This window comes from Epinephelus lanceolatus, chromosome 8 (genome assembly GCF_041903045.1).
Source record: "Epinephelus lanceolatus isolate andai-2023 chromosome 8, ASM4190304v1, whole genome shotgun sequence".
NCBI lineage: Eukaryota > Metazoa > Chordata > Actinopteri > Perciformes > Serranidae > Epinephelus > Epinephelus lanceolatus.
The window spans coordinates 6,589,910-6,605,909 of record NC_135741.1 but is presented as its reverse complement, the minus strand read 5'-3'; the positions used below and the strand labels follow the sequence as shown (position 1 = coordinate 6,605,909).

Here is a 16,000-nt window from a genome sequence, read left to right as displayed (position 1 = left end):
AAGTAGTGTATTTACTGACGTGTTTTATGTCGTCGAGCAAAACCTGAAACTCGCTTAAGCTTTTGTTAACCACAGACCTTATTTGAGGCATTTTACCAAAATCCCTTTCAAGAAACGTATTGACTTTTAGACGAGAGAACCGGAAGTGCTAAAAGCGCTAACGAAGTTCCGGGTTTACTGGCACACTCTATAGCATCCTCAAATAAGAAAGACCCTGCCACCGCTTTTCTGCCAAATAAAAACACCATGTGGACACACACTCGTAGATTTGTTTTTATTGATTGTGAATTTTTACAGTGCAAAAAAATCCAACTCAGCGGCAGCGCCCTCTGGTGGCTAAACTATGACATGGTGTTATTGTTTACAAACAAGCCAATATACACTAATACCAGTATGTCTGCAGTTAGGTAATATTGGCTGATATATTGATGTAGCTCTATTTGTCACATATGATAATTCAATATCTTTAGTTTTAGGAAATATTCACTGTCAGCCGTCACTGTTTTCTATCATTTAATCCACCAATCGATCAATAACAGATATAATCGTTAGCTGCAGCCCTGTATCTCCTGTGAGTTTCCTCTTCCTCAGTGCAGTCAAACACTCATCACCACTGTGATTGAGAAAGACAATCCTCTTAGCTCAGAGCCTGTTTTCTTTCTAGGGCACACTGAATGGCTCTTTGCAGAAGTCCTGTCAGTTCAGCCCGGCTGTCGGATATCCTCTCTCTGTTAAGTTCCTTTGTCCGCTACATGGTAGGGTCTCCTTTTTGAAACACAACCCCCCTCTCCACCTCTTTATGGGCCTGAGCCGGCAGCTGCAGGGTTAATGTTTAGCAGCAGCAGCAGCAGCAGCAGCAGCAGAGAGAGGCAGGAGTTGTAGGAGGAGGAGGAGGAGGAGGAGGGGAGAAGGAGAGCAGCAGTGAGGTGGGGGCTGGTCCACAGCTGTTGTAGTAGGCAGGGTCTATTGGGGTAGGAAGCCTGCCTCACTCGCCCTGGAACAATGGGAGACATGGCAGCCTCTGCAGACAGCACAGGCACACACACAATGCACATGCCCAAGGACAGGCCTTTGCTGTAGCTGTAGCGTTAGAGAGGAAACCGGCTTCCTCGTCCACGCTCGCAGGGTGACGGCACTTTGAACGAGGAGGAAAATAATCTCCTCGGCAGCCGGAAAACAGAAATGTAAGGTTGTGGCCTTTCTGTCGCTCTGTCTCTGTTTTTTCTTCTGGTGCCTTTACGTTTGATTCTGCTGTGAGGAGATCTGTGGATGTGCTGACTGGATGACTGAGAAGGCAGCAGGAGGAAGGTGAGGTGACCCAAAATGTGTACTTGACAGAGGGGGGGTGGGTGTAAATATATGAATACTGATTTGATTTTTACAGCTGACAAGGTGTTTTGGGTTTTTTTCGCCGTGTCTTCATGTTGTGACGGCGTTTAAGTGTCAAAACAAAGCAGATATTTTTACTTGTATGAGATTTAAGTGATGTGACAGAGAGGAAGCACATGTTTTTTGAGGTTTAATGTTGTTGACTTGAAATGAATGGACTCTTTGTAACCTTAACATCCGTTGGTTAGCTCGCATTTTAGGAGCTCTGTCACCACACTGTGTCTTTTTAATTTTGGCCAAACCAGCACAGAATCATGTCGGATTGTTTTGGTTGCAGCAAACAATGTGTCATAAATCTGCCAAATGTGTACGGTAGTTGGTGGTGGTGTTGGTGGTGGATAGCGCAGCCTAAATATTGTGTGATGAAACTGTTGTATCAGAGATGGAGGAGCCCAGGATGTGTTTCCTCTCTGGGTGTGGAGGTCGCCTGGCACAGATTTTAAGAAGGTTCCCTGCGTTGAGTTTGATTGCTCTCAGACATACATGGCGCACATCCAACCTTTCAGGCCTTTTGGGAAAGGGAGCTCCCTTCCCCTCCTCCATCCTCCCTCCCCCACCGCCTCCGCTCCTCATCCCAAATATTGCTTGTGCGCGATTCGTCTCGGTTCCTTATAGCCAAACATCAGACAGGAAGCAGTGCAGAGGGAGCTCCCCCAGCCTGATTCTGTCTCACCCACATTCCCTCCTCCTCCTCTTTGATATTTATCTGCATCTGTATTAATGATGCAGACAATCGCGTGGTAATGGTGTGTCTGCACATGAATAAACAGCCCGACTTTGGCCTACATTTTTAGTCTTCCCCAATCTTGTTTAATTCCACCATGTGAGGATTTAGGTTTTTGTCACATTGTTTACATCTCCTGCCTACACACTTTGCCTACACAGCAAGAACTTCAATCTGCGCCTTCACTCTGATTGGCAGATGGAAAGGGTGGTGTTTGACATATCCTGAGACAGCCTTGCCTATGCCAAATCCCCAAGAGTGCGACTGACATGATTTAAGAAGCTTTTGTGCATTTCTTCTCTCTGCTTCGGCTGAGTCGCCTTTGAAATTGTTTTTTTTTCCTGCTGCCCTCATTCCATGAATCTCATCTGCCACATCCTCCTCTGCAGCATCTCAACCAAACCGCTTTGAAAATTTGATTCAATATTTCATCGTCTTCTCAGCGTCCAGTCGCAAAAATCAAACTCAGTCCTCGGTAAATAAATACTGGAGATGAGCAGCCGCCGAGGTCTCACGCGCTTTTTTATCTCTGAGCTCTGCCATCTTTAAGATCTCGCTCTCATGACACAGATCACAGATCACAGTCGGCTCCTGTGCTCAGGACCAGGTGCACCGAGGAGGACACTGCGAGACCACATGATCTGCTCCTGCTCTATTAAAACCCAGATTGAGAGGGCAGATGCTCAACACCTCTAATCCCATTCAGTTTGACGAGATCTTAAAGGATCAGGCCGTGTTACCCTTTTAGAAATGAAGAGTTAATGCTGCGGCTTGGCGTCTAAACATATCTGAAGTGATCAGACAAAACGCCTGCTGAAAAGACGCTGCAGCAGATGGAGTGCTCCATTTAGGTTCTAAATAAAATAAGGATGCACAAATTTATCGGGTGCACATCAGCATCAGCAGATATTCGCCTTGTTGACTAACACCTGCCTATTGATGTTTGTCTGTTTTGTCGCATCAACTTTGCGCAGGCTAGAAAGCAGAGCTCGAGGCTAACGCCGTCCCGTCATGCCAGGGACAATAGAAAGCATGTTTCAGACGAGCAGAGATCTTCCTTGGGATGGCGTCTAGATATATCTGAAGTGATATGACAAAATGCTGGGTGAAGAGACGCTGCAGCAGACATAGCGTCCCTTTTAGGCTTTAAATGGAATAGGGATGCACATATTTATCGTCTAGATATCAGTACTGGTCGATATTTGCCTTGTTGACTACCACCGGCTATCGTAAATAAGGTGGCATTCGCGGATGTTTGTCTGTTGTGTCAAGTTTGTCTGTTGTGTCACATCAATTTTGTGCAGACTAAAAAGCAGAGCTCGAGACTAACACTGTCCCGTCGTCCTGGGGACAATGGAGAACATGTTTGGGATGAACACAGATCTTTTCCTGGGCCTCCATCATGACAAAAGGACGCAGTTAACTTACTATCAAAGCGTCAGGAAACACACCTTATTGTTTACCTGATAATGTGACACTGTGAATGCAGCCGGTGGCAGCAACAAACTGCTCACAGAGGTTGCATGGAGTTACATTATGATGCGTTCAAGCTCTATTCAGTAAAAATAAGTATTGGATGAAGGTAAACTTTCATGATGTGTTTAAATGTGATCTTGTAAAATAAGATTTTGGCAAGAAACTTAAATAAATACAGTTGTTTGAAGGAGAAACTTCACAGGAATATAGATATTAGAGAGGGAATTATGACATATATATAGTTCATAAATGTGTATGATTGAATTTGTGCTCATTCAAAGGTAACGAAGGGGTGAATGATTTCTTTGTTTCCCTGGCAAAAAAGGGTTAATAAATAACAACAACAACAACAACAACAGAAAACATCAGTATCAGCTGCGGCCAAATTATCATTTTTAAACATTGGTATCAGCCCAGATTTCGATGCATCCCTAAAATAAAACCGTTATAGAAAGTAGAGATAATCAACAGTGGACTGTGTTAATGGGGAATCCCACATTAAACTGGAAACTAAAAAAAAATCATTGTGTGGCACTCAGTGTGTAAAGTCCTGCGTTATCAGAAAGACATAAAAGGGGAGTTCTTAATCGCTGTGTCTGCTGAATTATTCATCCATCTTTCTTTCATTACACTTTACAATGACTCAGAGATGAAAGGGAAGACGAGAGGAGGGGAGCGTGATAGAGGAGTGGGGGCTTGTGGTCTTGGTATGGCTGGCGTCTGCCGAGCGCTGGTATCTCCCGAGGGCGATGCAGCGTCTTCCTCCCCTCTCGGTTTCCTGTTCACTCGCAGATCGGAGGAAAGCTGCAGCTCATAACGGAGGTGACACTGGTTTCAAACCCACCCGGTGGGCGACCCCAAAACTCCCGCCATCAAACTTCTCGAGATCTCGTTACACGCGGGCACATCCTGTTGTTTCTGTCTCATGATTCAGGACACAAATAGGATAGGCTGAGATGTCAGGAGGTTTTTCGCCTTCTGTGCAGAAAGAAGGCTGATTTTAGTTGATTGAAATTAAAATGTGACCTTGTGTTTCTCTCCCTCAGCTCCTTGGTTTTGTTGTTGGGAGACAGAGGTGCCTGACAGGAGACTGACTCCTCTTCAAGGATCATAACGAGAGCTGAAACCACAGGTGAGAGTCGTCGTTATGCCGTCAAGTGATTATTTTGATTTTCTGTTAATCTGCAGATTCATAGGTTATTTGTGTGGACTGTGAAATGTCAGAAAAAAGATGGAAAAAAGCTCATCACAATTTCTCAAAGAAAGGTGACAGTTGTTTTCGGGTTAACAAATATTTTTTTCATTCATTCAATCTGTCTGTTGTTTTATTGATTGTCAGAATAGTTGAAGTTTCTCAGAGTGCCCAAGCTCACAAAGAGCCCAAACCCAAAAATATTCAATTTGAAAATTCTATATAATAGAGAAAAGTAGAGAATTCTTATATTTCAGAAGCTGGAACCAGAGAATGTATTAATTTAAAAATGCTTTAATTGTCTTCATTGATTATCAAAAGTTGAGATTAATTTTCTGTCGATCACTTAATAGAATAATCGACAAACTGTTTCTGCTCTAAAAAGCTTGAAAAGCAGCAAATTGTCACGACTAAGAAGCTGGAACTTTATTTTTATAATACCTTAAATCATTAATCAGTTATCAAAGCAGTAGGTGGTCAGTCCTCTGAAGTTTAACTGTGATTAATCGACTCTTTACCATTTCCTTTTCTAAAAATAAAAAAGCACGTTCTGTCTTGGAGATAAAACACCCATCAACAGTTAAACTGACCTTTGCAGAAGTGGCTGCTGGGTAATTTGTTTAAAGGACACCATGGATATTTATTTACAGCAGATGACACGTTAGTTTTCCTCTGGTGTCAAGTTGCTCTTTATTTGTTTGCTGATGAATGCTCACCAGTGTCCCCGCAGCTCTCGGCCCTCGTGCACAGGTATCCATTCGAGAACAAAAGCAGCACATGCTCTGTTGGCTCGGAGGCGAACACATGATCCTCTCTGTGTTGTTCAGTGATTGGACCTTTAAGCTGCGAGCGTTCAGCCTTGCTGCTCTTTGTTTACACTTGGCAACGTTGTGTTTAGTGGCTGTGTTTTTGAGAAGGCTGGATTTTCAAGAACAAAACAAAAAGCTTTGCGCTGGCTTTGACCTCCAGTCTTATCTGTTTACTCCTTTTTGTCTTCTTCCTTTTATATCATCTATCACAGCTTCTCTTGTATGCTCTGATATATTTCTTCATTTTTATAGTCGGAGAAAACAAACACTTTTATGGCTCCATACTTGAACATGTTCTGTAGAATAAACATGATTGATGTTTGTCAGCGGGTGTTACACTTGCACTCCCCTGTGATGGTATCTTATGAACAGGGCTCCAACTAATGATTGTTTTCATTATTTACTGAACTGATGATTATTTTCTCAATTATTTGATAAATTCTTTGGTCGAGAAACTGCCAGAAAATACTGAAAAATGCTCCCATGTTCCAAGATAATGACTCCAGCAGTCCAAAACTCAAACATACTGAGTGTACTATCTCATATCACAAAGAAAAACTTTAATATGTCACATTTCAGAAGCTGGAATCAGCAGATTTTTGCTTGAAAAATAACTAAAATTATTATTAAAATAATAATGATTAATTTTCTGTCTGTTGACTGATCATTGAATCGACTAACCGTTGAAGCTCTACCCATGACGCCATTCTATTTGTTGCTATATTAGTTTCTCATCCTGATCTTTTGTGTGTCTGCCTGTAGTTTTTTAAATTTCACCTCATTTCGGATTTTTCTGTCTTAAAGGTGCAGTATTGTCCACACTGTGTGTTTTAAAGTGACACTTTCATAAAGCTTGTGGATTCACAAGGGAGATTTAAAGACCACACTTCGTAAAATTCAGTGCAGCAGAGGCTAAGATATTGTGACATTTAGTCTCTAGTATGGGGGCAAAACGCTGGATCCTACGTTTCCCATAATGCAACTGGATAGTGTCTTTCATGAAACCCTTCCTGCATCCTTAATGCCCGCTTCTCTCAAGCTCCAAACCTCCAGTTTGTTACACAGACTTTCCGGTAACATTCCTAAAACTTGAGGCCGAGTTGAGAAACCCCCATGATGACATCACCCTGACATCACCATGACATCATCAGGGTTATTTTTGTCAGGCATCTTAAAGCTCCCTTCAGAGCCTCAGAAGACATATTTTATTATACAACAGTTTTCACAGATAGTTTCACAGAAGTAAACTAATCTTCAAACAGACATGAGGACATTTGATCCTTTATATGATCATTTCCTCATGAAGACAAATTTCCTCTGAATGATGCATCAGTCTGTAGTGGAGACATTAAATAATGACTCTGCTGGCAGTGGTGTAATGTCACTGAGTACACACAAGTGCTGTACTTAAATACAAATATTAAGTGCCACTTTCTATATCACTACATTTCATAGGGAAATATTGTAATTTTACTCTCTATCTAGTCACAATCTAGTCACTTTACATGATAAGAGCTTATAAAATAAGATGCTTTGTTACAGAGGAAGGAGCTGAAACACTTTTAGTAACCATTGAAAGGAACAGTTAGGGGGAGTTAGCGGCATCTAGCAGTAAGAATTGCAGATTGCAACCAGCTGAAACTTCTCCTGGTTAGAATTCCTTCTGTGATCATAGTTTAGGAGGTTTTCACCAGGAGCTGAATTATCCACAGAGGTCTCTCCCTCTCCAAACAAAAAACAGACCAGGTGATTAAAACTGGTAAACACTGAATAAAGCAGTTTCACATTTTAAAAAATCAGTGTTTTCCCACACTGCTCATGACAGAGGGGCTTCTAACTACGGCCAACGCAAAAACATGACCGTCCCTATCTAGAGTCAGTGTTTGGTTTGTCCAGAGTTTCATATTTGACAAGCTGACACCAGTGAATTTCAGGCAGATTTACTTTAAAAGTTACTTAAAGGTACTAGGGGTGGGAATCTCTAGGCACCTCACGATTCGATTCAATTCTGATTCTGAGGGCAGCGATTTCAATTAAAAAATGATTCTCGGTTATAAAAAGAGCCAATAAGAACATTTACACTACATATTGAAAAACATTATTGTAATAAAGCTGGGAATACATATCCAGTGCATACAAACTGTATTACTTACTGTGGTTGAGATGACTACACTCACCAGTCTCCTCCGGTCCATCCTCCTCATCCACAAATCTCAACGGGACTCTCCAGTCCCTCGTCGACCCCCTCGACATTTCTCCTCCAGTATTTACAAAACTATAAGTGACTATAACTATCTATGAACTATAAAAACACGAACTATTGCAAAAAAGACAAACGATGGCAAAACTATGAACTATGGCAAAAACACGACGAAAACACAGCATAAAAAAAACTCAAAAGCTCTCAAAAAACCACAAATACTACTATTTACAACACCAAATATCGTTTACAAAGAAAACGCCACCCAAACTCCACTAAAACTCACAAAACTCTGCTAAGACACTGCTAAATCACTCCAACTTGCACTCTGCTCGTCAGCTGTCACTCTCCTCCTGCTGTGCTCACTTCCCTCCCCTCCTTCACAGGCAATGACGTAATGTACCATATATACTGGAAAGCTCAGCTTCTCAGCTTTCAGAATCCGTTAGAATTACGTTGATAGCGTGAATGGTTGAGGAGTTACGGTAATTTGAAAAATAAATATAAAATTAAAATCGATTATGAGTTTTCCACATCGATGCTTGCATCGTTCAAGACAGGATCTCGATGCATCTAAAAATCGTTTTTTCCCCCGCCCCTAAAAGGTACAGTGTGTAACGTTTAGGGGGATTAAGTGGTACTAGCGGTGAGGATTGCAGATTGCAGCCATCTGAAACGTCTCCCGGTTAGAATTCCTTCAGTGTGCATTGCTCAGGAGGTTATAACCAGATGCTGAATCACCCACAGAGGTCTCTTCCTCTAAAACAGTTTCACGTTACAAATCAGTGTATCTGTAACACTTTTTGGCATGTCGGTGACTGGCAGCCTGCCCACCACCTGCTAATGTGTGCTCTCCTTTTGTCTCTAAATACGTTCAGGAGGTTTTTACTGGGAGCTGAATGAATGAGCAGAGGTCTCTTCTTCTCCAGAACAAACGGGCCAGGTGATATAAACTGGTAAAAACACTGAATAATGCAGTTTCGTGTTTATAAAAAAGAAAAAAAGAATCATTCATTGCAGACGGGCTTCTAACTATTGAGGACAAAACGAAAATACGAATGTCCCTTTCTAGAGCCAGTGTTTGGTTTGTCTGCTCTGGGCTACCGTAGAAACATGGTGGTGAACCCGCTCCCTATGTAGATATAAACAGCTCATTCTAAGGAAGCAAAAACACAAGTCTTATGTTCAGGTGATTATACATGACAGAAAACACATTATATTCAGTCTCTGCACATATATCCCCCTGAATCGTACATACTGGACCTTTTAAGATAATTTTCATGCAGAAATGCCAAAACATCACATGACTTAAGCTTCTCAGATGCGATGATTTACTGCTTTTCCCTTGTAATTATTTTTATAATTTTAGTTTTGTTTTGCATTTTCAGAAGTGTTACAAACCACAATGTATCCACTTGTCAAGAAAATACTCATCAGATTAATCCACAGCAGTCTCGTCAAGAGGAGCTCCACCTACAACAGCAAAATCCTGCTTTTACATTAATGCATGAGTAATAATTATTGAGAAACAACAGACATTTTTTGCTTCGATTTTTTTTTTTAACTTTATACATTATACCTGTGACTACGCTGTCGTGCTGTCACTTGCAGTGTAGTAATCCTCACAGTTTTGTATCAGTACTTTTACTTTAAGCAAAGGACCTGAGCACCTCCTCCTCCACTCAGCAGCTCAGTGCAGTGTGCAGAGCAGCAGCATTAACTCTCTTTGCATTCCCCTCGTGGCTTCTCTCTGACAGCGCCAGCGGCTGTAAGTCTGCCAGCAGAGCTCTGTGGAAGGAGCTCCCTGGCACTGCAGCCCCACTGGGACACATTGACCCTCTCCTCTGCCCCGTCAATGAGCCTCTGTGTGCTCAGTCACAGGCTCCCAGTCCACCACCATGATGACAATACTGCAGTTTACAAAGCAGCCGGCAGCTCTGCCTCCCTCTGCCTCTTCAGAGGATTTAAAGTCAAACGTAAAGACGAGGCGAGTGTATTCGTAAAGCAACTTAAGTGCTGTAAGACACAGATAAGAAAAGGCATTAAGAAAAGATATAAATGAAACACAAGACTATATAAAAAGACATAAATTTGATCTGCAACTTGCAAAAATGTCTTTTCTCAGTTTCTCTCACGTCATGATTTAAATGCTTTTCTTTGTGATAAATGAGAGTAATCTGAGTGTCTCTGAGTTCTCGATGGTTGGCTGGGAAAACAAACTGAAGATGTCATTTGCACTCTGGTAAATTAAAAGATGCATTTTTCACTATTTATGACAGTTTGTAGACGTTATTTGAAGAATTGTTCGTAGCAGCCGTAGATCAAACTGCACCCACACAGACCTGATGAAGCAGATTAGCTCAGTTTTCAGTGTTAAATATTCAATAAATAATACAGAAGATCATGCAGCACAAACCTGGAATAACCTCCCAGATGGTGTTAGACTGCTCCAACTCTGACCACTTTTAAGTCAAAGCTAAAAACATTCATTTTTGACACGGCCTACTTCACCCTGTAATGACTGCAAAATTATTTTTAAACTCAATTTTAAATCATTTTAAATATTGATTTTATCTTTGCACCTACTGTCTGCACTTTTGCTATTTTTAATTGTGATTTTTTTTAATTTTTGTAAATCATTTAGTAATTAATTGTACCTTCAATTAAAAAAAAAAAGCTCAAATAGAATAAAACAGATGTATGAAGAGAATAAAGATTACAATTGAAATGACAGGTGTGTCTAAATAATCCCAAATTTACTTTAATAAAAGCAGAAAAGTCTTCGGTTAAATAGAACTGAGAGTTGAAGGAGGCCCCAAGTTTCTTGGAGGTAGTTTCAGATTTGTGCTTCAGAAAAACTGAAAGTCATTTTTTAAAGGGTCAGTTCACCTACAAATCAAAAATACACATCTTTCCTCTTACCTGTAGTGCTATTTATCAGTCTAGATTGTTTTGGTGTGAGTTGCAGAGTGTTGGAGATATCAGCTGTAATGATCTCTGCCTTCTCTCCAGTATAATGGAACTAGATGGCACTCAGCTTGTGGTGCTCAAAGCGCCCAAAAAATTGTCTCTTTTCAGAAATCATGACCTGGTTACTCAGGATAATCCACAGACCTTGTTGCGAGCAGTTTCATGTAGGAACTATATTCTTTCTACCGAACTACTTACGCACACCGTATCACTGCGCAGAAGGAAGTGTGCATCTACTGCTAGCTCACCACTGAGCTAGTTAACATTCAAGGCTATTAAATGGTGGCTGGGACACAGTGTCATGTCATTGGGGTTAGGGATGCACCGAAATGAAAATTTGTGGCCGAAGCCTAAACCGAATATTATTAAACGCTTGGCCGAATACAGAGTACCGAATACCTAATATCGTTGTTTAGTTTTTCATTAGTTTTTGCAGATGAACCCCCTCCAGATTAGTGTTGTCACGGTACCAAAATTGGGACCCACTGTGCAATACCAATGAAAATATCATGGTTCTGAGTAGTATCATGATACCACAGCGAAAATGAGGCAGATGTGCCTTTTGTCATTTATGAAAAGATAAATCACTTTTCTATAATACATCAATGATATTTCAATGGAATAAATTACTTATTGACTTATTCATACTTCAAAAACAGCATCAATGAGTGATGAACATAGGAGGGATCAAAATAAATTAAATAAATAAAATAAGAATCAACCAGCCACCCTCCTCCCCTGACAAGTAAAGAACAGTCCCTTCATAAGTAGAGAACAGTCCCTAAAGTGCGGTGAGGTTTGTGGGCCGTGAATGGCTCGTTTCTCCTCTGACACGTCACATACCTGTGTTCAGCTGGCTCGGCTGTTCAGGTACTTCTGGGCAGTCCACACGCCAAGAAGAGGATATTATTGGAGCTGACTTCTCCGTCGCCAGTAAGCCAATGGCCGCCGTATTTGACAGGAATACGTTACTGTCTGTGTCTGTGACCCCCGTTCAACCCACAACCGGTGGGATTCGCCATTTGCTTCTGCTGTTGGTTGAAATCTGTAGGCTGCTCGCACAGCCTGCTGAATGATTTAAACCTATTTTGCTCGCTCAAAACTATTTTTAGTTGCAAATGCGAGTGCAGTGATGGACAGGATCGCCACACTGCCGACATTTTATTCCGCCCGTCACGGCACGCTGTTTGATTGCGTTATCAAAACACGCCACTATTATTCGGCCTTGCTTTTAACTTATTCCACCGAATACTGAATGTGTGTTTTTTTGCAATATTCGGCCGAATATATTCGGTTACTGAATATTCGGTGCATCCCTAACCGGGGTACAACACAAGCATAGTAAAATCTGGTCTGCACTTGCCGAATAGCTGTCACACTAGTGTAGAACTTTAGGATGTGTCTGCAGTCAAACTTGGGTGAGAATTACAATTCTGCCATTACCATAAAGATCTTCAACAAAACACCATAAACAAAGAGTTTTTTATCTGAAAACGCTCTTTTGTATATCGACTTCTGTCCATTGGAACTAAAATGTTCTGTCAGGCTGAGTGCACCCAAAGACCACCTGAGCGTACTCCATGTCTTTATTGCTAACGCAGTCTGCTGTAACCCTCCAGCATGGCAGCTCCAGTTATATTGCGCATGTTTCATATGCTATAACCCCCTATAGAGTCAGGGACCGTGTCTCAGATTACATTTAGTCACCTAGCTAACATTACAGCTTAGGGCTGGGAGATAGAATGACTATGTATGATTTATATTGCAAGATATAGAATTAGACAACACTGTTTATATCGATATCGGGTCAAGTTTTGCCACATGACGCATACTAGTGTTCATCTCTCCTCTGTCACACTCTCTGCACAGCTCTGCCCCCTCACTCACTCATAAGTTTCCCATCAACTCTCAGAGAGACACAGAGCTGCTCCTCTGTTTAATCTGTCTGTTCATTAGTCTACAGTGAGACTTCGGTCTGGATGTTGCACGTGCTACACTAAAGCAGTCTGTGAGATGAAATTTCCGCAGCACATGTGCAATCAGCGCTGCGCTGCTAGTTTGTGTGTGAGGTGGATCGTAGCGTGTCACCATTCTTCTTGGTAGTTGTAGTCTATGTGTTACATAGAGACAGCGCCACGATGCAGGCAATAGATCTGTTTAAACAATGTGTTGACAACACAGAAGTTAAATATACAAGACGTATAAAACGTGGGCAGAGTCTCTCGCTCCTTCCCTTCCTCGGCCTCCCTGTTGATGCTCTGTGCATAAATAAGATTAACAGCAGTGTGCCCAGCTATGTGCAGTGATTCAGTTGGCGGGTGTAGTTTGGTAGAAAGAAAATAGTTTCTAAATAAAACTGCTCACAACAAGGTCTGTGGATTATCTTGAGTAACCAGGTCATGATTTGTGGAAAGAGACATTGCTGTTGAGTTTTTCAGATGTATGTTTTGGCACTGTTAGCAGCACAAGCTGAGTGACATCGAGTTTCATTATATTAGAGAGAAGGCAGACAACTCCAACACTCGGCAACTCACACTAAAACAATCTAGATTGATAAACAGCACTACAGGTAAGAGGAAAAATATGTATTTTTTAATTTTGGGGTGTCCCTTTAAACTCGAGTCAATCTCTGGTTGCAGCCTCTCCAGTGTGAGAATTTGCTGCTTTTTCTTTTTCTTTCTTCTTCTTCTCTCATCTTAAATTAACGACTAAGAAAACAAGGACGGACACTTTTCACTGTTTCTGATGTTTCACAGACTAAACGATTAATCAAGTAAAATAGTTGGCGGATAAATTGATAATTAAATAATCGTTACTTGCAGCCCCTAAATGTTCGAGTGCTTTAAAAACCAACTGTAGTATTTAAAAATCAATCCTTTGCCACACAGGAAGCCAGAGCAAAGATCTGAGCACTGGAGTGATTGTGTGATTAATAATGACTGAACCCCTTCATGCTCTTTCATCAGTTGATCGGGGAATCAAAAGGTTTTAGACGCAGCACTTGTTTCAGGCCTGTTGGATTCTGCATAAATGGGACACAGCTTGTTTGAAGAGATGCTTCTTTCTGGTGGCATTCTCAGCGAGGCTCATGACGTTAACTCTGCACATCAAAAAGAAACCACAGCAGCAGAACCACATTTTCATGTTTATATTTAGCTGCACTTTTGTTTGTCTTTTTCTCCACGCTGTAATTTCCATGTGAATGTTCGGCAGAGAGAGAGATGTGTGTGCATGTATCTCAGCCCTGCTGCCCCGAGCTTTAATGTGCATTAGTGAAGAGAAAAGCTGGTATTTATAACCGCTCGGTATCCAAGGTCAAACGGACGGCTAATATCTGCTTCCGTTCTTAGATGGGCCGCATTGATCAGCCCTCCATTATACGTTCAGATTTGGCTGCGTTCAGTCAATCGTGGCTCAATAAGCGCTCTACACTCTGGACGGTGCTGCTTAGGTTTGTCACTCAGGGTTCACAATGCACAGTGACGTTCAATAATCTTCCTGTAAACGCTTTGCAAACAGCTCCAGTTACACGTGGCCCAGCAGGTCTCCAGTTCTTATGAATCTATTGAACATTTCCCAGTAGTGAGCTTTATACTCTGTGTGTTTGATACCAGTGCCAACACCATAGCCTGAGTTTCTCTACCAAAGCCAGCTTGATGTCTCGGGGCTTCAACGAAAGGATTATTTGAATTATAGATTATTCTGCTGGCTATTTTCTCCATCATTGATTTATTTTTTGGTCTATAAATGTCACAAAAACAAAAATGTTTAAATGTAATGTTGTCAGATTTCTTGTTTCATCAGACCTACAATTTACAGCCGAAATATATTCACTTTACTATAATAACGTGACATGGCAGGGTTCAACATCATGATTTTTTTCACTTACCTGGCTCTGCGTGTGCTTCAGAAATTGAGCCCCAATACAAATTATATTATTTATTAGCAGTTACTTAATAACCACAAAGACTTTATTGCAGTTTGCGATTACGTGTCTTCCCTCAGTGTTCATGTTTCATACAAACATCGGCAAGGCCCCGGAAGAGGGGTCGTTGGCAGCCCTCTTAGCTGCCATGCACCCGAGATGCTTTCGCCTTTTTTTTCTGGCACCCAGCAACGTTTTGCGACGACTTAATGTTCCTTTGAAAAAGACCCTGTTTAATTCGCTGTACTCTCAAACTTGCAAGAAACTGGACAATACATAGTTGGGATTTCACCCACATCCTTCACAGCCCTTCTAAACTCCTGTTTCCAGGATAACTGAAATGCTAGCTTGTGCTTGAAAGAACTGCAGCGAAGAAATCCTGTGTGGCCCAAAAAGCATTTTTCCCCACAGGCCACCATTTGAAAAGGGGTTTCTGTTAAACTGTTGACACCTTGAACTTCAAACAAGGTCAATTATGAATCTTTCTATTCTGATTTTATATTCGTAAAACTTTGCTGACACTCAGAAACATGATTTAAAATCCATGAAGACATCACAATGTTAAAGGGATAGTGCACCCAAAAATGAAAATTCAGCCATTATCTACTCACCCATATGCCGATGGAGGCCCTGGTGAAGTTTTAGAGTCCTCACATCCCTTGCGGAGATCGGCGGGGGGTGCGGCCAGCACACCTAATGGCAGACGGCGCCCCAGACTAACGTCCAAGAACACAAAATTGAATCCACAAAGTGTGTGGATGTGATCCAAGTGTGCTGCAGCCGTGACATAAAAAGTTGTTTCGAAAAACATCATATGAACTCTGTTTTTAGCCTCACTGTAGCCTGTAGCTCTGACTGCTTCTCTGTGCTCCATGCTCACGTGTGCGTGCTCAGGTCTCGCTGGTCTTGCACAGGCAACACGGAGCACAGAGAAACAGTCAGAGCTACAGGCTACAGTGAGGCTAAAAACAGAGTTCATATGATGTTTTTCGAAACAACTTTTTACGTCACGGCTGCAGCACACTTGGATCACTACGGATGAGCAGTATGGAGATACTTTGTGGATTCAATTTTGTGTTCTTGGACGTTAGTCTGGGGCGCCGTCTGCCATTAGGTGTGCTAGCCGCTCCACCCGCCGATCTCTGCAAGGGATGTGAGGACTCTAAAACTTCACCAGGGCCTCCATCGGCATATGGGTGAGTAGATAATGGCTGAATTTTCATTTTTGGGTGCACTATCCCTTTAAGTCTATGAGCCAAGAAGGAAGTTGCAGACGGGGCCAGCGCAAGAAGTAAACCCAGAAGCTAGAAAACTT

At 41.8% G+C, this 16,000-nt stretch overlaps 1 protein-coding gene across 2 annotated transcripts in view; it reads left to right on the top strand.

Moving 5' to 3' along the window:
- Positions 1–16,000, top strand: part of nckap5l (NCK-associated protein 5-like) — a 67,793-nt gene that overhangs the window by 26,344 nt on the left and 25,449 nt on the right. For both annotated transcript variants that reach the window (XM_033629040.2, XM_078169779.1), the window contains exon 2: positions 4,636–4,721. The gene's annotated coding sequence lies outside the window, so the exon portion shown is untranslated. The remainder of the gene's footprint in view (positions 1–4,635; positions 4,722–16,000) is intronic.